Consider the following 21,036-nt stretch of genomic DNA (forward strand, 5'->3'; position numbering starts at 1 on the left):
AAATTTAATTGACTCGCAATTCTATTTATTTGTATATTTAGGGTGCTTTTTATATTCATAAACGGCTGTCAAATTTAAACCGTATAAAACGTCATAAATATCTATAAAGTCTATGGGCACTTACGCCGTTCTTCTTCCGTATAGACGCGGCTGTAGTCTTTGAGATTGTGAGCCGATTTTTGTTTCATTGCTTAATTTCTTTTTGACAATTTCTTTATAAAATTTGGTGGATAGATAGAGTTTCCTATTCTGTACAATATAAGCGCAATTTTACCGTATCTCGTAAAATCTTTCACAATGTTACGAAAAAAAAATCGATGGAAATTTAGATATATTTTTTTGGGAAATGTTGTGGTTAGTATTTATCCCACCCTAAATGAGGACCTATTCACTCAGCCAAATTTTATTTACCTTCATTTAACGAAAAAAAAAAATTATGAACGGATTTATTTCAGAATTATTAAAAATATTGTATGCACTTATAAATTATGAGCTTAAAAAGAATGATTTGAATTATTTATTTAATTTAAAAAAATTATTATTAATAAACTAATTATGTTAAACAAATATTTTATTGAGTTTAGATTTTTACCTAGGTATTACCGGAATTTTAATTACATACAATATTATAGTTAGCAATAAAAGTAGAGTATAATGTAGAGTCAACAACTCTACATACAAAAGACCTCAACGCGCGCCATGCAAGCTTAAACTATAATCTAATTTATTCAACATTCATACCAATTACAATTAGCACTAATTTGCATCTAATTAAAACCGCAATTTCACATGCATACACATTTCCGCACATCTACACGCATGAACACCCGATTCCTGAAAAAAAAAACTCACTTGCGAAAAACTGATGACAAATCCGAACGCAACAAGCACTTGGCAACGTCACTGGCACACAACACAATTCCTTTTTCGCAAATTAAAAAAATAACACACTTCAAAATGGGTCACGGATTCGAGGTTCGAAATTTGAATTTCGAACGGCGCGACGGGCGCGGTCGAGCGGCGGCGAAAGACTGCGCTCCCACCACTGCGCCGTTCTCGATGTGGCCTGACAGATGCTGGTGGCAGTTTTTGGAGTTCGATTGGCAAAATTGTGCAGTTGCAGTTCTGAGTTGATATCAAAGACTTGATTATAAAGTTATATGACATCAAGTCATTGCCAAAAAGTAGTAATAACATGTTAAATTTCAAGGACATGTAGCTTTTTAGCCACGCCAGTAAATTTATTTATTCTTAAGGCGATCTATATGTTCATAAACAGCTGTCAAATCTAAAATGCCTTATAAATACGAGTATATACGTTTTTAATCTATAATGATAATTGTATAATAGCATTTTGAGAAGAGTGTAAATGTGGTAGATAAGAGACAAATATGTATGTTTTTATTTGCCTTTGTGACTAAGGCCATTCTTTCAGTTATGCTATAGTAACTGATACTAAACACAGTTAGGCTAATTGCTAAGCTATATTTATTTTTGTTTGGGTACCTATAGTTTTAATAAGTAAAGGTAAATAAAAAAACCGGCCAAGTGCGAGTCGGACTCGCGCACGGAGGGTTCCGCACCATCAACAAAAAATAGAGCAAAATAAGCAAAAAAAAAACCAGCAAACGGGTCACCCATCCAAGTACTGACCCCGCCCGACGTTGCTTAACTTCGGTCAAAAATCACGTTTGTTGTATGGGAGCCCCACTTAAATCTTTATTTTATTCTGTTTTTAGTATTTGTTGTTATAGCGGCAACAGAAATGCATCATCTGTGAAAATTTCAACTATCTAGCTATCACGGTTCGTGAGATACAGCCTGGTGACAGACGGACGGATGGACGGACAGCGGAGTCTTAGTAATAGGGTCCCGTTTTTACCCTTTGGGTACGGAACCCTAAAAATTAACCATAAATAAATGTATTTTCTTTCCTTCATTCTTTCTTATATTAACATTAATAGGTATTAATAATATGTAATATTTATACATTAAGATTTAATGGTTGCCGTTAACAAAGTATAACGTCATCGTCATTATTCTAATGAAATTAGGTAATAATAATAAACAAAATAAAATTTGGTAGCCAGCACAAAAACATACTAAGATATCCTACTGAACAGAATATTAACACCAATTAGTAAACTTTTTTCGATAAATTAGATCAGTTGCAATCATGCTGCGTCGTCATTGAGACGTAGAAAGTAGATACACCAATTTAAATCAAATTAAGCAAATGTGTCAGACATTTGCGTAGGAACATTCCAACTGACTAATCTGTCATTATGCCAGTTAGTTCGGTAGTTTTCTCTATTAGCGAACTACTTAAGTAAACTCATCTATGATACAGATGACACTGTAATTAAGTGTCATGTTGGCATGATTCTTACTAATATAAAAATTCGAAACTGTGTAATCTATGTTTGTTAAGTTTGTTTGTTTGTTAAGTACCTCTTCGTGCTTAAACTGCTAAACTGATTTAAATTATATTGGGTATGGAAACAATTTCAGTCCCGTCAAATAACTTTTTTAAATAAGTAGGATGCTTTTTTTATCACGGCAATGAACATTCTATGCAAACTAACTCGAGAGAAACTAAACTAGATAGATTTATTTAAGACCAGGCCTATAAGGTACCTAATCTTTAACACTTTAACTCTTTTTTTCAATGTAAAGAGATTTTTTGCAATTAAAGTCCCAAGGTCAAAAGCACCCGGTATATTTTTCGTAGTCGCAACCGTTTGTATCTCGATTGCAGCATTACAGTGCATGATTTACCCGGATCAGTTCCAACGCCACCGTTCCAAGAATTGTTTCAATTCTAACCTATATAGCTGACTAAAAGTTACCGTGCATTTTTCAAATCATGTATCTAGAGATCGTTCGATAGCTACAAAATTTACGTTATTTAAACGTTATTACTCGTACTATTTGCTAAGATATGTTAACAAAATGCGCTTTCGCATTTTTCACACCGAAAGTCTAAGCCGAACGGGTGTTTTCTAGTTAAAATAATTTAACTACTTATCAGTAATAAAAAATAATTTTATAATATTGCACACGCAAAACTTTCCCTCTTAAAATAATAGTGAGGCGTGTATCATTATCCGCTTTTAAGCCTATTATTACCGAAGTGTAACAGGGCGTACCTAATTTGACAGAGCTGTGACAAGAAAGTGGCGATATTGCTCTATTTAACCATCTAATAAAAAAGAATAATACCTACCTGTTATATAAGCGTGTAAATATATTTTTTTTCCTTGTTTATTTACCTATATTTTTTTCACATTCTACGATTAGAAAATAAGAACACACAATTAGTATAGTTAAGTCAAACATCATCATTCCTTTTTTCTTATTGTTAGTAACAAATCAGTATTAAAATGCAAGAGCCTGTATATTTACCTAAAAAAAACCAGTATACTTACTACAAAAAATCACACTCAAAAGTTTACCCTGTATAATTAAATCGTACAAACGGCATTCCAATTTATAAAATCCAACTAGATTTGTTATTGATTTGATACGAACTTAAAACGAGTTATCGACGAATCCAGTCGCGATTTTAAAAACCGAACAGTCCTTACGGAACTAAAAGAAACGCTTCCGTTACGAAAGGCCGTGTGACGTCACCGTATCCGTTACCGTAGATACGTGTGCGTGTAAAAACCATTGCGGGAAATCTGAAGGCTTGTGTGCATCGGCATTATTATTTGGTGCAATAAGAAGGTTATACAGAGTCAATTAGGTAATTAATAATAAAGTACAAGCTTATTTTATATTTTATATTGTTATGTAAGTATCTATATAGTTTGTTATTGTGTCGTTTAAGTACTTGTGTTATGTATTGTGTGATTTGTCTCAGTGTTTTATGGGCTAAAAGCCTGAAATAAATGATATTTTATTTATATTTTATTTATCTATTTTTTTATTTAAAAGCTAACGCACTTAAAATACAGGGATCTCGGCGACGACTAACGTAACTTTTATTATATTCATGTCATTTGGGGTTGAGTTGAGGGGCGTAATAGCGCTCTTTTTGGTTTCATATTTACCTGAATTTTTAAAAATCGAACCGCCGATGAGCCATAAAATCGCATTTTATTTACGATTCTTTGTTTACAATAATATTATTTACGATTCTTTGTTCACTCTTCAATCAAATGCCTGTCTTCAGCTTGTTGAAGGACAAACTCAAAATAAAGAAAAGATCAATTGGTCCCTTGACAGTTTCAAACAACCTTTGACCCAAACTACGCCTCTGACAGATTGACTTGTCACGCTCATCTTTGTCAAAGTTTTTGACACTTCAAGACAGTGTGAGTGAGGTGCTATTATACGCGAGGTTGTTCTGTGTGAGGTGTCAAATTGAACGAGTAGGGCGTTTTGGGCATTAGGGCGATTGCACACGAATAGATCAAATAGTTTGTTTGAATTTTTTTGTTAGTAGTATATTTAATTATTTTTTTATCAAATCAAATAACAAATAATAACAATCTTACATAATAAGTTTAAAAAAATTGTGTAGAGTTATTTTTTAAATAGGTAGTTATTTTGTAACAAACTAATTCGATGAGGTTAACTTAGATACGTTAGGCTACTTATTAAAATCTTTCCGCGTCTTTCAGCGTTAATCCCCAGTATTCAATGATTCATCCTAATTCTGCAAGAACGATTGCAAAAAACCTGAGTAATTTGTTTAAAAAGCAAACCATGTGCTAATTACGAAACCAATGTCAAGAACGCTGAATCAACAAATAGCGGCTACTGGTTTATTTAAGTAAATTACACAAGGAACTCACTTTAAAGGTTATTCTTGCAAACATGGTTGAAAATTTTAAAATTAACAAGTTAAATCCTGTAAAATCGTTTGACAACTATTAAAAAGTGTTTTTAGCAGTTGTCCTAGATGCATTAATAATTTTGTCGTAATTTTTATATGAAAAATTTCTACTTTATTTAGGAATAGGTACGCTCATTAAATTTTACTTCGTTTTTCATATTTATATATCAAATTCTGTTCGTTGAAACAATTTTGATACTTATTTATTTTTACAAGGTACACAAAAATAACTGAAAGGGATAAGAGAACTTAAGTAGAAGTTAGAGCCAATAATGTCTCTTTAGTCTGTACCATAACACATTGCAACCATATTGCAATTCCGACGCAATAACTGACCAGTGACCAAACTGCTTACATAACGTCTGCAACCGTCCTAAACGTATATTATCGTGAACAGATTCACCAACTAGATGGAGTGTGGTAGAGGCTCAGAAGTCGGAACCGGTGTAAACCGTTTTGTTTTTTAGACGTGTAGGTTACTAAGAAAAATATTCCAGAAAAATATTATTAACGAATTTTAGGACCTACACTTTTACTTATTTCTGTATTTTTCTTTCAGAGTACGACTTTTTAGAATAAATCTATGAAAACTAGTGATATATTATATATATTATAATGTATTAAAAATATATCTTAATTCCAACTCTTGACATAAGAATAATGTTGCTTTAGCGGCCGTAATCGTGTCAATAAAACACGCCTCTGGGTTCCATAGAAATTACCTGAAACAAACAAAAGGTAAATTCATTAATGCATTATTTTTATTTATTTGTTCTGTCTACAAGGATTGTGTTGGTGTTTTCAAAATAAATAAATAAACGGAAAAAATATTATAGAATGATGTATTATAGATATAAAACGTAATGAGCCCATTGTGCTATTATGCAAAACATTAATAGAAATTAATGTAAAAATTCAAATAAGGCATTTCAAGATAATATGATAAAATGAAAAACGTATCAGAAATAAACATAAAAGCATGAACTACCTAAATGCAATAATGGAATGCGAATGAACGATGCAGCATCAGGCATAAAAACGCCTGGGTGTGAGCACAAGTTACGTTTTACAATGCGTAATCTGGCGGATGTAATCTATAATCACAAGACATTGGCCCATAAATCGATAGTTGCGACACCGACGGGTGACGACGTGTGACTAGATCGTATGTGTAATTAATACGTCCGTGACATTATTGTTTCAAGTTCAAAGATTAGGTTATAAATGTTATGTTTTGTTTTTATTAAGTTCGAAATTCTATGTGAGACTTTAATAATCGATAATTTATAATGCATTCGAAATTCCTTTTCAGAAATTGTTAAGCCCTTTGAGTCGTCAATCTTTTACACATACTCGAACATACATTACGATACAAGTGCGAAAAGTAGGAAATACGCGACAAGTGGTGATACGAGTAAATAGAAACACGACGAGTGTTTTAAATCGACACGAATTGCGAATTACATTTTCGCACATGGCTCTATTTTCGACATAGGCACCTATTGTGCTAATTACCACACTAGGGCGGGCGGTAAAAAAAATATATATTTATTTTCAGATTCCGCAGATCCATAGATTGTTAGTTACAAGACTATAAGAAAATAGGGTATTTTGGAACTAGAGTGTTTTGAGACCTATGCATTATGAGAATAAAGTATTACGCCACGCACAGGCGAACACAATTTGGGGTATTTTGGGAAAGGTGTATTTTGGGACTAGTTCTCAATGGTTCTCGTGTAAATCGAGAATGAGCCTTTTTGGAAATATGGTATTTTGGGCCTAGTTTCTTATGAGAAGAGGGGCTTTCGAAATTAGAGTGTATTGACTAATAGTGCGTTTTGAGACTAGTGCATTTGCCACCGGAAAGAGCGAAAGTAACTCTGTCTGTCAGTCTGTTACCTCTTCACGCTTAAACCGATGAACCTATTAAGATGAAATCTGTTAGTGCGATAGTTTTAGGCCCGGGAAAGGACGTAGGATAATTTTTATAAATCATCATCCATGCAAAGTTACGGGCGAAAGTTAGTATATGCACTGCCTTTTGCCCTTTGTCTCGTCTTGGCGTGCCCCCAGACACAATAAAGAAACATTACATTTTTATACGTCACTCAAGTATCAGGGCGTTTTTTTTTTGTTGTCCCCTACACTTTTTTTTCATTTTTGGGATTTTTTATGTTATTTCTACTCAGAATCACGAGCTCTTTCTATCCTAATAGGAGAAAAAAAGTGTCCTAAGGTTTTAATTTCCATTACGTCACCATTTTTCATAGACTTTGTATGGCGGTCGCGGAATGGAAAGATCGAAAAATGTATGGAAATTTTGGGACACTTTTTTTCTCCTATTAGGATAGACAGAGCTCGTGATTCTGAGTAGACTAACATAAAAAATCCCAAATTTGGAAAAAAAGTGTAGGGGACAACAAAAAAACAACGCCCATCAATCTTATTTGTGAACCTTTACGTCGAAATAAATCATGTCTTACTATGCAAAAAAAACTTATATTAACCTATTAATAGTTATTTGTTATACAAGGGGCAAAGTTGTTGATAAACCGCTCGTGCTAATATTGATAGCCTAGCATGCGAAAGACACCAAAATTGAGCCACGAGCGTAGCGAGTGGTTCGAAAAATGGAATTTTGAATGGAAAATAGTAAATCGAAGATATCAAACAACAACAAACCAAATCAAATCCAAATGAATGTTATTAAACATTTATCATTCAAAATTATTATTTAAAAGTCAATTCAACCAGCAAATTTTACATAAGAAAACAACTCAAAATTTGCATTTGATTACTTTGCCTCACATGTGAAATGCAACTTTGCTATCGGTTTTTAAACGATCAAGAGAACCTTTACCAGTTGGTGTAGTGAAAACATTTTAACACTTTCGCTTCTCGAATCATCCTAAGATCCCTATATCATTGAGGCATCATCTAGAAAGAATTCGCCCGAGGCCGAATATGACGAAGCCACTAGCCACGATGACGATTTAAACCCAAGATCAAGTACAATGGGTTTTACCCATTTAACCTATATGATGTTCCATCGTCCACTTTTAATGATTTAATTGACCAATTATAAACCTTATTTCAATGACGTAAGGTCCAGCAACGACGAATCAGAGAGAGTAATCCACTGGTATTGAAAAACCGGATGATGTTAGATTAGTTATTAATTTTGCATAATCATTCCGTTTGCTGTTTACTAAAAAAATGTATTTTACTATGACACCTTAAATTGCTTAACCGCAAAGTAGGTAAGATATTTTCGGATTTATCCGAACTCTATAAGTATTACTCATTGGCGTAGGTATTGATATCCTATTTATAGAACAAGTTACGTAAATTACTTAAACAAGCACTTCCTAAAGGTAAAATCTAATAGAATACTAATACTACGTCCAAAAGAGAGGTATGGGCACTGCTAATATCATCTCGCTTTGTGTGGTAGGGCACAGCACAGCGGATGTCATTCCAGATCTAGAGCAGAGCCCAACTTCCACCTTATAGGAAACCGCTCCAAATAACACTAGACCCTACTCATAGTGTTGCGTTCCTGTCGGTGAGTAAGGTTGCCAGAGCTCAACGAGGCTCCAGGGTGTTAGGGTCGGCAACGCGCTTGTAACACATCTGGAGTTGCAAGCGTCCATAGGCTACGGAGGAAACTTACCATCGGGCGGGCCACCACGTGCTTGTTTACCACCCATGTAGTATTAAAAAAAGAATAATCATATACTATTCCAGCGGGGTAATGCCGTGAGCATTATGGGCACTTTTGCACCGGAAGCGATAAGGAACGGGTTTGACTAATAGTTACGTCATGTAATTATAATACTATTCTAACTTTTTTAAAGTCTAAACTGTCTCATTTCAGAGTCAATGTATCCTAATCTGTATAAAGTTGAAAATTTTGGAGCTAAAAAAGTCTAAACTGTCTCATTTCAGAGTCAATGTATCCTAATCTGTATAAAGTTGAAAATTTTGGAGCTAAAAATATGTGTCCAAAACTAAAAAAAAAACATATTAAAACGCCTGTTTGAATTAACTCGTAAGATCTACGATCTGTCAACTTGAACTGTGTGGACGATGGGTTTTCTCGTAGAGGCCAATACCGACCGAATATGCAAACTTGACATAACATAACGTAAGTAAATAGCGGGGGCCCTAAATGGCGTTATGGCGAGCGTTGATCCCGTGCCAGAGTATAAGGTAACACAGTAAGCTAACATAAGTGACATTAGATATTAAACTTTCATAACTAAGTGTGTGGTGATCAGAAGCCGTGGGTTCAAACCTGGATTATGCTGTATGAATTTCGTTCTCGAAAAAAATGCAAAGAGATGAAAAATGTCGGTCAGGGTCCTTATACACTTTGTATATCTCTTCGTATTTTGTGCGATAGATATACCTACATATATGTAGATTATATAATCTCAATTGTTATTTACTATTACAATAAAAAATAGACAAATGGATGTTACAAAACAAATGTTCACAAAAACATGTTACACATATCACTATCATTACTACATAGTATAAAACAAAGTCGCTTCCCGCTGTCTGTCTGTCCCTATGTATGCTTAGATCTTTAAAACTACGCAATGGATTTTGATGCGGTTTTTTAATAGTTCGAGTCATTCTAGAGGAAGGTTTACGTATAATTTGTTAACCCGTGCGAAGCCGGGGCGGGTCGCTAGTAGTGCATATATTAGTGATATCTTCATACGAAACTTGACTAAGCATTAATTTGGGTATTCATTTAATTACACTGCATTCTTAAAAAGCGCAGTGCTTCGGAGTAACTGATCAAGGTTAGGTCACTCTTTTGTTAGAAGGTCACCTGTAGTGTTATAAATATAATAATAATAGGCGTTAGAGGTCTCCGTCAAGCCATGTCACAATAAAAGGTTGAATACGGTCGACTTTAAGACATATTTACATGCACATTAGCATCTTATTTTTTTACCCTCTGGGCATAATTAATTTAAGCTAGTAGGTACACTAGGTACCTATTAAAACCGAGTTATGTTTTTAGCCATTATACGTTCTACTTAAAATAAATTATCTGTGTTTAAATAACTTTCTCATAAGATACAAAGCAAAAAAAAAACATAGCTTAGAAGAAGCAGCATTTTATTACGAACATGCTGTACAATTTAATAAGTGATAAGCAGACAGCATACCTACACATAGCTTCTAAATTCTAATCAACACCCAAAGTGTTTGTTTAGCTTTTAGAAAACCAACAAAAATGATATCTTTAAAATTAAGCAGTATAAAGATGTACTACTATCTTTTCTTTATACTCTTCACGTGTAAGTTTAGATATTTTCCTCCTCAGCGTCATGACATCATGTGTCCTGCAAAAGGACAAATTGAACCATTGTGGAGCGGTCACTTTTTTAAATACGGCTTATTAAGTGTTGTATGAAAACGTTATCTTCATCTTATGTCATTGTACTTCGAGAGCGATTAAAAAAAACCGGCCAAGTGCGAGTCGGACTCGAGTTTTAAGGGTTCCGTACATTAAGCCTGACTCACGCTTGACTGCACATTTCTAATAGGTTTTCTATAGGTAACTATTTTGTGTATTTTTTTTTATTTTAGACCCAGTAGTTTCGGCGATAAAGGGGGGGGGGGGATGGTCGGACAGATAGACAGACAGACAGACGCACGAGTGATCCTATAAGGGTTCCCTTTTTTCCTTTTGAGGAACCCTAAAATGGATTAGGTTGCAAGAATGTGTAGGTGTATTAAACATCATTAATTATGGATTTACATAGGTATTGTTATTTGATTAAGTATGTTGATTAATGTTCAACAAGCAGTAGGTATCGGGGTAGTTTGTCAAAGGACTGTCTCGTTCAAACATAGACAGAGAGAATCATACTATCTTTGTCTTACACTAGTACTAGCATCTTATTGACGACCGGTCTGGCCTAGTGGGTAGTGACCCTGCCTGTGAAGCCGATGGTCCTGGGTTCGAATCCCGGTAGGGGCAATTATTTGTGTGAGGAGCACAGATATTTCCAGAGTCATGGGTGTTTTCTATGTATTCCAGTATTTGTATATTATATGTATATGTATATCGTTGTCTGAGTACCCACGACACAAGCCTTCTTGGGACTTAGTCAATCTGTGTAAGAATGTCTTTAAATATTATATATTTATTATTTACTGACATATTTGGTTTGACTAACTATATTTAGGTAGAATGTGGCCTTAATGCCAGAAATAATTAAGGGAAATGTATGAATATTAATATACTGATTTCTTGGTATTGAGCAATCAAATAGACTATATAGTAGGAAGTCTATAGTGACCACAAGCTGGAAGTCCCGGGTTCGAATACCGATAAGGGCGTTATTTTTGTGTACGAGTATTTATCACGAATCGAATTTATTTAAACTTAATTGCACAAAATACAAATAATATGTACAAATGGCGAACTTAATGACTAAACATTCTCTACCAGTCGACCATAGGGCTAAACCACTGACAAACCAACCTCTAGACTGAGGTTAGGCCAATTCTCTCATGAAACCGATGCTGCCAAAAATACGGGGGTGCGGGGGGACGAGGTGAGCGAATCCCGTGCCGTGATTGGTCCGTTCAAAGACACGGACCAATCACGGCACGGGATTGACTCGAAGATGGAGTAACGCTACCGTATGTGTGGCAGAGGGGGTAGCGCGACTATGCTATGTCTAGAGTGGATTGTCTGTGGGCTAAACAGAGATGTTATAAAAATGGTGCAAGAAGAAAAGTAAGAAAATTTAAATTGGGAACTAATGCAAACAACTGAAAAACATAATAAACTACATACATATACAATACACAAAAATATTAAAATAAATACAATTAATATAAGTACTACTACATACTTCTCACATACATATTAATATATTACGATGGATACTACCTATCATACTCTTGTTTCAGTAGATGTTTATGCAGCATCCTCTTGAAATCAGCTCGGGGCTGAATTTGTTATGTGCCTAAAGTATATTTTTTTAAGTGTATTGTCGTTACGTACCCTATACCCTAGAGTTAGCTAAGCTTATTTTGGGACTATAACTACTTATCACAGTTATCACCAAATATTTGCTTATTACTTAAATAACATTGACAATGGTTTTTTCGGTAACACAATGCACCACTTTATATAGAAACACGCGTAACATAAATCTCATATGTTTGCATAAGCGTCCGCAGCGAGCCGGTCGTTCATCACAATTTCAATTAAAATATCCGCAAGTCTGCAACTCTGTTACATTTGAATAATGTACGCAGGCATTAGGTATCACTTTACACCACATGTTAGGTGTTTGATGACTTATTCTGCCTTGCTGACACTTGAAGACGTGAGTCACGTCAGTGGATGAACGTGCTATAATGTTACAAAAACATAATTAAGATTAATCAGCTGTAAAAACTGTTTACCAATCGATATGATGATGTTGTTTTTGTGAAAATGCAAGTTATACCCTGATAGACAAATAAATTTAATCTTTATTTTAGAAGTATACATATTACTATGTTTTTTCATGAGAAAGGGTACCTACATAATTAATAACACTTTCGTCCATGTAAAAAAACACTCATAAAGTAAATCAATTCAGTGCATGAAGGTGTTAATTGCCGAAGTATTATTTTATTTTCTTGTTTTCGCTTAAGGATCTCAAATTTCATTACTTCGAAACTTATCTTCGATATATAGTTACATTACCTATTTCAAATTATATAAAAAACCGGCCAAGTGCGAGTCGGACTCGCGCACGGAGGGTTCCGCACCATCAACAAAAAATAGAGCAAAACAAGCAAAAAAAAACAAGCAATAAAACGGTCACCCATCCAAGTACTGACCCCGCCCGACGTTGCTTAACTTCGGTCAAAAATCACGTGTATCCTGGGAGCCCCATTTAAATCTTTATTTTATTCTGTTTTTAGTATTTGTTGTTATAGCGGCAACAGAAATACATCATCTGTGAAAATTTCAACTGTCTTGCTATCACGGTTCGTGAGATACAGCCTGGTGACAGACGGACGGACGGACGGACGGACAGCGGAGTCTTAGTAATAGGGTCCCGTTTTCACCCTTTGGGTACGGAACCCTAAAAATCTGCAGTTTGTTTTAAATAAAGATACAGTAATTTTCGATACGTGCCTACAACTGTTTCGCGGAGCTTAAATTAGTAGCTATTAACGTTTCGCCCACGTTCAAGCTCCCTTAAATGGAATACATGTACGCTTATTTAAACACGCCAGCCATATTTAACGAACTGACTAACGTTACAAATGGCGCTGACAGTTGTCAACATACAGCGAAGTTTGTTATTTCCCGCCCTGGTAGATTGGATGATCGTAAATAAGGAAGTTGTTACTAGTAGGATAATTTTATGTAGTACATCTCTACATAAAATTAGTAATACAGTTGGGCCATTTTATTTAAAGTTGACCCCTACACTTTTTTTTTTTAATTTGTGAATTTCTATGTTATTTTATTTCTACTCAGAATCACGTGCTCTTTCTATCCTAATAGGAGAAAAAAAGTGTCCCAAGTTTTTTTTCCATTCCGTTACTATTTTTCGTATCCGGGTCACGGAATGGAAAGATCGAAAAATGTATGGAAATTTTGGGACACTTTTTTTCTCCTATTAGGATCAAAAGAGCTCATTATTCTGAGTAGAAATACTCGTCACATAAAAAATCCCAGTTTTGAAAAAAAAAGTGTAGGGAACAACTTCAAATAAAATGGCCCAGTTGATGTACCTAGTTGAAGAACAATTATATCTGGGGCCTATTGCATAATAAAATACAAGCTAATTTGACTATACAGATTAAAAAACACCATAAACTAAAGTTGAGACATTGTTATGAAGCCTCACAGCAAGGAGTACATTTAAAAACGTATTACTTCCAACACGATATCGGAACGGTATCAATTTGTGAACAAAAACCAAAAGGAATCAATGCACAATTTATTCGGTGCCAAAATAAAATTCTTTGATGAAGCGATCCCTTATTGCTAAGCGCTTTTATTGGTATTTGATTGTTTAATTTATTTATAACCAATTTAGGAAGGAAAGATAACGTTTTAGAGTGTATAAGTGTGTATATTTGTATATTTCTTTTGCCTGATCATGCTAAATCGCTTAACGGATTTTAACGTGTGATATTACTTGATTTGTCTCAGGTATAAAAATGATAAGTACTGAGTGTGGACTTGATCAATGTCAAAAAAGGCCCCTACTTAAACTTTTGGACCTACTCAAAATGTATGGAGTGGTGGGCACTTAACCTTTTATAAGCGTTGAAAAATTAAGCATAGCATATTATGCGTTCGACGTGTTACCTCCCTGTCACGCTTATGTACGAATTTACAGGTGCGACAGAGAGGCAACACGTCGAACGTAGTTCGCGGTAAGCCTTCAGGAATGATTCACTAGCCCGAGGCTGTTGCTTGTTGGTACGCAGTTTTGACCGATCGTTTGTAAACCTTAAAGTAACGAGATAAGGTCTATTAATGATCAGTCATTACTAACAAGTACAACCTCGTAAATCGAATCGGGAGCATATACGTTAGCCACTTCCGCGACGCGTCTGTCTTCCTCCAATAATAAATAGGGATGACCCTGGTTCGTACGTTATTATTTTCATAAATCAAAATAGTAAAAAATAATAAGTTTTCTCCATATTATGCCAGTCCTGTGATGCTTCTCCATTGTTATCTTAATACTTGAGTATATTTTTAGTGAAAACAAAGCATTTCATTTTTTAAACCAAAATTATTCGTGATTCTTCTACTCAAAGTCAAGATTTCATTTTACAATCAGTTTAATTGCTTTCTGCCACTAGTCAACTATTAAGAATAAGAACTACTAAGAATCTTTTATTTGCGATAATTATTACCAGGTACTGCTTTACAAAACAACCATAATCATAGACTTCAACAAATGGACAGTTTAAAATTGACATTTTAAAATTCACAAAAATTAAATCGTTTCAAAACCATGGCAACCCTACCCATTCGTTATATAATCCGAACAGAACAAATTGCAGCAGTTCGTAGAACCGGGAAAGTTAGCCGAAACCGAAACCAATTAATTTATCATAAATATTTATTAGAGACAGTCCTTAATTTATTGTATCACGCACTTTTTGCCGTTTCATTCAATGTGTTATCATAAATTTACTTTCAAACAGTTTTGAGATCGTAAATCGTTTAATGATTTGAATATTTTGAATAATTATCAATATTTGAATGTACCTACCTACTATATTTGTTTAAAATTAACATCATGTTTATTTATGTTTTAATCTGAATGAGACACATGTTTTATGTAAGTAGTGTAGGCTTTCCTGTAGACATATCCAAAAGTTAGGGGCTATAAAAGTTAATTTTCTTATTTAACCACCATATTTCATTGATAAACAACAATTAATCGAAACTATAGGTATTTACAGTAAAATAAATACTCGTAAACTCGACGAAAAAGTACAGTCGGAATAAACCGTAAAACGTTTAAGCAGGACACTGATGTTTACTTAACGGCCCATTGTTCTTCTTAATGGACGAGACAAACAAACTTTTTGGCAATGAATATTTTCATAAAAGACGTATATTCCGTATAAACTCCTGTAACTTACGACCTTTCTGTTGTAATAGTAGTAGGAACCGTATTTACCAAAATGTGCAAAGTTAATGCGTTCGTGAAGAACTTTATAGTGAATAGAATAAAAGATATATTCGATTGTAGAATGTAGTGGATGGTGGTAAAAGAGGTTTCTTTCTAAGGAGTTGTGGTGTTAAGTTTCAGTTGTAAGGCTTGTTTATATTTTGAGGTTTTCCCGTTACTTTGTTACGTTGGTTTATTGAGAAGTGGAAATGAAGTAAAAATTGGGTAGACAGGACGGATGGATCATTGTGAGCCTCTGTCCACCAGCTTCTTCTTCTTCAGCCGGTCCCTCAATACTGAGGATCGTGACATCATGTCCTTCTGTTGAAGACCAGGTTCCTCCATAGGGCATAGGGTTCTGTTCCCCGCTAAGTACATGGCGTCGTGCAGTGTTAATTCCATAGGTGCCGTAGTTTGAGAACACCATCTAGTAGGTCCGTCAGCCACCAGCTTATCAGTATGAGCAGTTGCGGATCTTTGAAGTAGTTTATGTCGGTATGTAATGTATGTATTACTTACTGCTGTGCCGCGACGATCTGATTGATCTGAAGTGGATTTTGGTTTCCTAGACCAAAGACCGCCATGTTTCTCTGTCCGACCAAAGCCATTTCTGTCCACCCGACGGCGCCGAGTTCGCTAAGGTCTTTTGGCACTTTGTCCCTCCAGTCTAGCGGTACATAGGACGTCCAGAAGGTCTTCGGCCATTTGGTAGGCCAGAGTACGCCCTCCAGACTGCACGATTATCATCTCAGCCATCTGAATCTGACAGCTTTCGTTAGTATTTAAGTTGATAGAAGAGGCAAAGACCATATTGATTGAGACTTGATCTTTAATATTACTATTAACTACACTAGGTATATAATATGTCACAGTAGCACATACAGTTTTTACAGAAATTGAAAAAATGTTGAAAATGCTGGGGTGGTCCGATTTCTTTGCACCCGATGTATATACAAAGGGCAGAATCCAGACCACCCATGAATAATTGATTTGTAAAACCAATAATTGGCAATGTAACTGGAATCAGACGATTGGGCGTAACCTATTGATGGTTAACTAGCAGGGGCGGGGTCGGGAGAAACAATTAAGAACTGAATTAACCTATAAAAATAACACGAAATAATGCAAAAAATACTCATGTTGGTTCAAATCAAGGTCTGCATGCGGTCTTAGTCGAGATTAAACTTTCGTGAGACATATTTTAAACTGTTTAGACGACAACGCGCGGTTTCACTCACTTGAATTTCCCGAAACATGTCGCCAATAGCGACTAAAAATTCAAGTGAGTGAAACCGTTTTCGTCTTATTTAAGACATGGAATCTTTACATAACGTATGTACCTACATATTATGCATAATATCCCTACCTCCTATACTTAAAAGATGACTAACGCAAGACCGGGCCGTACCCGGGCCGAGGCGTTTGACATGTATTTTTCTATGAAGGCTGATCGGTGATCACGTGGTGCTTTCCATAGAAAAGGAAGCGCCGCTAAACGAGAACGAAACGAAACGCTTAATTAATAGCATCTATATTTTGGTTATTGATTACAAAATACTCGTACTATAAATTATTGATATGAACTCTGAAATACGTGAAAAAATGCATGTCAAAAATGTACCGAATACCAATCCACTGATCATCGACGCACGTAATATTTCAGCGCTCGACCAAAACTTAAGGATCCAATTCTGTCAAACAAATACAAGGAAATAACAGCCTAATTCGCTACTTAATAGAGTTCCAATTCAAAATGGTATAGTATCGTTTGAAGGCTACTAAATTCACCAATCATCCTGACTCGATGAATCTGTGCCATACCACCCGCCGTCATTCCCAAGGACGTAACCAACGTAACTAGATCCGTGAAATCTTCAGCGACGTATGAAAGATGGAGGTCAGATTGTATTGGTGGTGTGGGTATCGTAAATCCAGAAGTTCCCGGTTCGTAACTGTAGCTAGTGACGTGGGACAGAGGTCGGGGATTCGGTAACATTTTGGTAGTTGTTAATGAACGGTGTGGTAGCGGTACTTTAAATATTTTGAAATTTATTTTTATCGGTACCAATTTTATTAGATTTTTAAGTGGTTTCCACTCTACTGATCTAATTGGGAATATTATGCGAAACTCTGCGTAGGGGGCGCCACTACCACAATTACTTCGCAATCTGAGGGTCACCCGCAAACGAGAGAGTCGAAATTTTGTTATCTAACCTCTCTCTATCACTCTTACAAGTCACAGTTGCAATATTCGGGCGATTAAGAGGCAGATAGCTAAGTTTCGATTTTCGCGTTTCCCGGTAGGTCCTGTGTAAACAAACCGCCTTGATGTATCAATGTAATTTTTTATTGTCTGTGAAAATTTGTCAAAAAACAGTTTAAGGCCCTGGTCTCCTATAAACGCCATCGGCCGCTTACAGCGTCTGCGTACAGATGTACTGTTGTGGTCTGTTTTAGACGTCGACGTCAGCGTCTTTTTTGTTCAAAAACGTTGACGCTGACGCCAGACGCCGCGTACAGCATAAAATAGGAGACCAGGGCCTTAGGCACAGTATGTATAAGTTACTCTATGGTTTACGATGGGTGCTAGTGCTGCACTCTGGCGGCAGAACATTGCAGTAATACTCTCTATTGTATTGTAATACCAGTGTTGACATTTATTTGGGGCATTCAGTCGTGAAATCCCTATCTATAAATATTGTTGGTGGTCTTCACCGTAGGTGCAGTCAAAGCACAAAAGGTTTAGCGGGCAAGGTATCCAAAATAACGTGTTCGCTTAAAGTCTTAAAACAACCGCTTGACCTACTTCTGCTGCTGACTGTACGAAATTTACAGTCGAAATTCTAACTAACATCCTCAACATCTGTAACTCAATGACACAAGATTATGTTTACCGTGCTAAATTGAACAAAAGGTTATATTTCTTTAGTGAAAACGTGGCAGTTATACGCTTTATACATTATCGAGTTACAACTCGCGTACCGACTTAGCTTACACGACAGATTTATCACCTATTTGACAGTGATAACGGAAGACTGTGTATGATTGTTTATGCTTATAAGATTTTCGTAGATGGTTGATTTCAGATTGGAAAGATTATGTATAGGAACTAGGAACTATAACTAAGCGGTATCTAGGTATATTTTAGGACCTTTGTTCTCCGTCTGCCTAAAACGGATTGTGCCTATGTAGCTCTCAAGTCTAAATCGCACATGACATAAAACGTCAAGTTCCTAATTATCAACATGCCATTATCCTTTAGACGCATAAAACCACAAACGCGAATCACCAACTCTACGCAAAAAACCACTTAAGCGAAACACCAACTACGCAAAACACCAACTACGCATAACGCCAACATGAAATTACGCAAAACACAAATCACGCTAAATACCATGTATGCGGAATACCACCTATCACAGTACGCGAAATGCCAACTAACACGATACGCGAAATACCAACTAGATGCATGTCCGCCTTGCCGTCTGTAGACTACAGTTTCAAAATAAGTCGGCCGTTTTGGAAACCATAGGTTCGAAATCTCCTTTAGACGCATAAAACCACAAACGCGAAATACCAATCCCAGGTTTTTTGGTATTTTGCGGACTTCTAAAAAATATTACGCAAAACGCCAACTACGCATAATACCACAAACGCAAAATACCAACCTGACGTGTTGTGGTGTTTGGCGATTTTATTTATTACGCAATATACCAAACACTTACAATACCACAAACGCGAAATACCAACTGGAACTTGTAAAATATAATATTTACAATCGAAGTATAATACCTTTCATCAACAACAGCCATTCGTTATCTAAAGAGGTTTCATTTTATAAGGACCTACTTGTCTAGATAATTAAAACTAATGTCAAAGCTATAACTATAAATAGATAAGATAAGATAAAATAAAGATAAAATATAGTTTATTCAAGTAGGCATAATTACAATGCGCTTATGAACGTCAAATAAAGCTAGGTAGACCGGCTCCAACCCTACACCTCTGCCCCGAGAAGATTTAAATCCCCCCTCAATTGGAGGAGGGTATCCCATTATGGGACCGGCAACAAACTCGGCGGGACACATCTTTTCAAAAATAATTACATACATCTTATAATTAACATGCATTACGAGAAAATAAGGAAAAAAAAAATAGTTTTAATACATAACATTTCGAACCTATGGTTTCCAAAACGGCCGACTTATTTTGAAACTGTAGTCTACAGACGGCAAGGCGGACATGCATCTAGTTGGTATTTCGCGTATCGTGTTAGTTGGCATTTCGCGTACTGTGATAGGTGGTATTCCGCATACATGGTATTTAGCGTGATTTGTGTTTTGCGTAATTTCATGTTGGCGTTATGCGTAGTTGGTGTTTTGTGTAGTTGGTGTTTCGCTTAAGTGGTTTTTTGCGTAGAGTTGGTGATTCGCGTTTGTGGTTTTATGCGTCTAAAGGCGAAATCTTATGTATTAAAACTATTTATAGTTATAGCTTTGACATTCAAAGTCATGCCGGAAAACCCTTTTGATTCACAGTGAATACAACTTTTCCTGCTTCCGTCATTTTACACATCTTTTTGAAAGGTTTGTTTATATACTGACATATCTTCCTTGCAATCAAATCATAGACATTAGTTTTAATTATCTAGACAAGTAGGTCCTTATAAAATGAAACCTCTTGAGATAACGAATGGCTGTTGTTGATGAAAGGTATTAAACTTCGATTGTAAATATTATATTTTACAAGTTCCAGTTGGTATTTCGCGTTTGTGGTATTGTGTTTGGTATATTGCGTAATAAATAAAATCGCCAAACACCACAACACGTCAGGTTGGTATTTCGCGTTTGTGGTATTATGCGTAGTTGGCGTTTTGCGTAATATTTTTTAGAAGTCCGCAAAATACCAAAAAACCTGGGGTTGGTATTTCGCGTTTGTGGTTTTATGCGTCTAAAGGGCCATTATAGCTTTTGTACTAAAGGGTGTTAAGACTAAATGGCTGTTAAGCTACATCGCATTACGACTAACATCACGCATTAGGACAACAGCGGTATTATTACTATGCCACTTAAAGATTTAGGTAAGTGCTCGAAACAGGCAGTCCACTATATAGACAAACAGCAGAAATGACCTATCGCCCCTGAAAGTTGAAGTTTAGGCAAAACGCGAGTATGTCAGAGAATTAGGCACGAGCTCTAAACAGCCGGTCCACTATACAGACAAACAGCGAAACGGCCAGCAAGCTAGATAGTCTTTATGCCCCTAAAGATTGAAGTTTAGGCATAACGCGACATAGGCACAACGCGACATAGGCACTATCCGTTTTAGGCAGACGGAGAACAAAGGTTGAAGCCATTCATTGTCTCTTACAAATGTCAAAATAATTACAAAAAATCATTTCGTTGACTGTCGTAGATAGATCAGACTGAAAATCTAAGGATACTGTAGCTTAAGGATAAGATAGATGTGGTAGGTTCTTTTTGGGAACAAAACGGCATTTTTTTTACAAAT

The 21,036-nt window shown here is 35.7% G+C and overlaps 1 protein-coding gene and 1 long non-coding RNA gene across 4 annotated transcripts in view; one reads left to right on the forward strand and one right to left on the reverse strand.

Moving 5' to 3' along the window:
* Nucleotides 1-21,036, reverse strand: part of LOC134663062 (uncharacterized) — a 258,300-nt gene that overhangs the window by 182,568 nt on the left and 54,696 nt on the right. Inside the window, exon 1 of one of the 3 annotated variants that reach the window (XM_063519370.1) lies at nt 853-1,020. The exons of the other annotated variants lie outside the window; for them this stretch is intronic. The gene's annotated coding sequence lies outside the window, so the exon portion shown is untranslated. Of the gene's footprint in view, nt 1-852; nt 1,021-21,036 lie in introns of those variants that run through there. 3 annotated transcript variants of the gene reach the window in all.
* Nucleotides 1-21,036, forward strand: part of LOC134663122 (uncharacterized) — a 407,475-nt gene that overhangs the window by 128,234 nt on the left and 258,205 nt on the right. The gene's annotated exons all lie outside the window — the stretch shown is intronic.

This window comes from Cydia amplana, chromosome 4 (assembly GCF_948474715.1).
Source record: "Cydia amplana chromosome 4, ilCydAmpl1.1, whole genome shotgun sequence".
In the NCBI taxonomy this organism is placed as follows: domain Eukaryota; kingdom Metazoa; phylum Arthropoda; class Insecta; order Lepidoptera; family Tortricidae; genus Cydia; species Cydia amplana.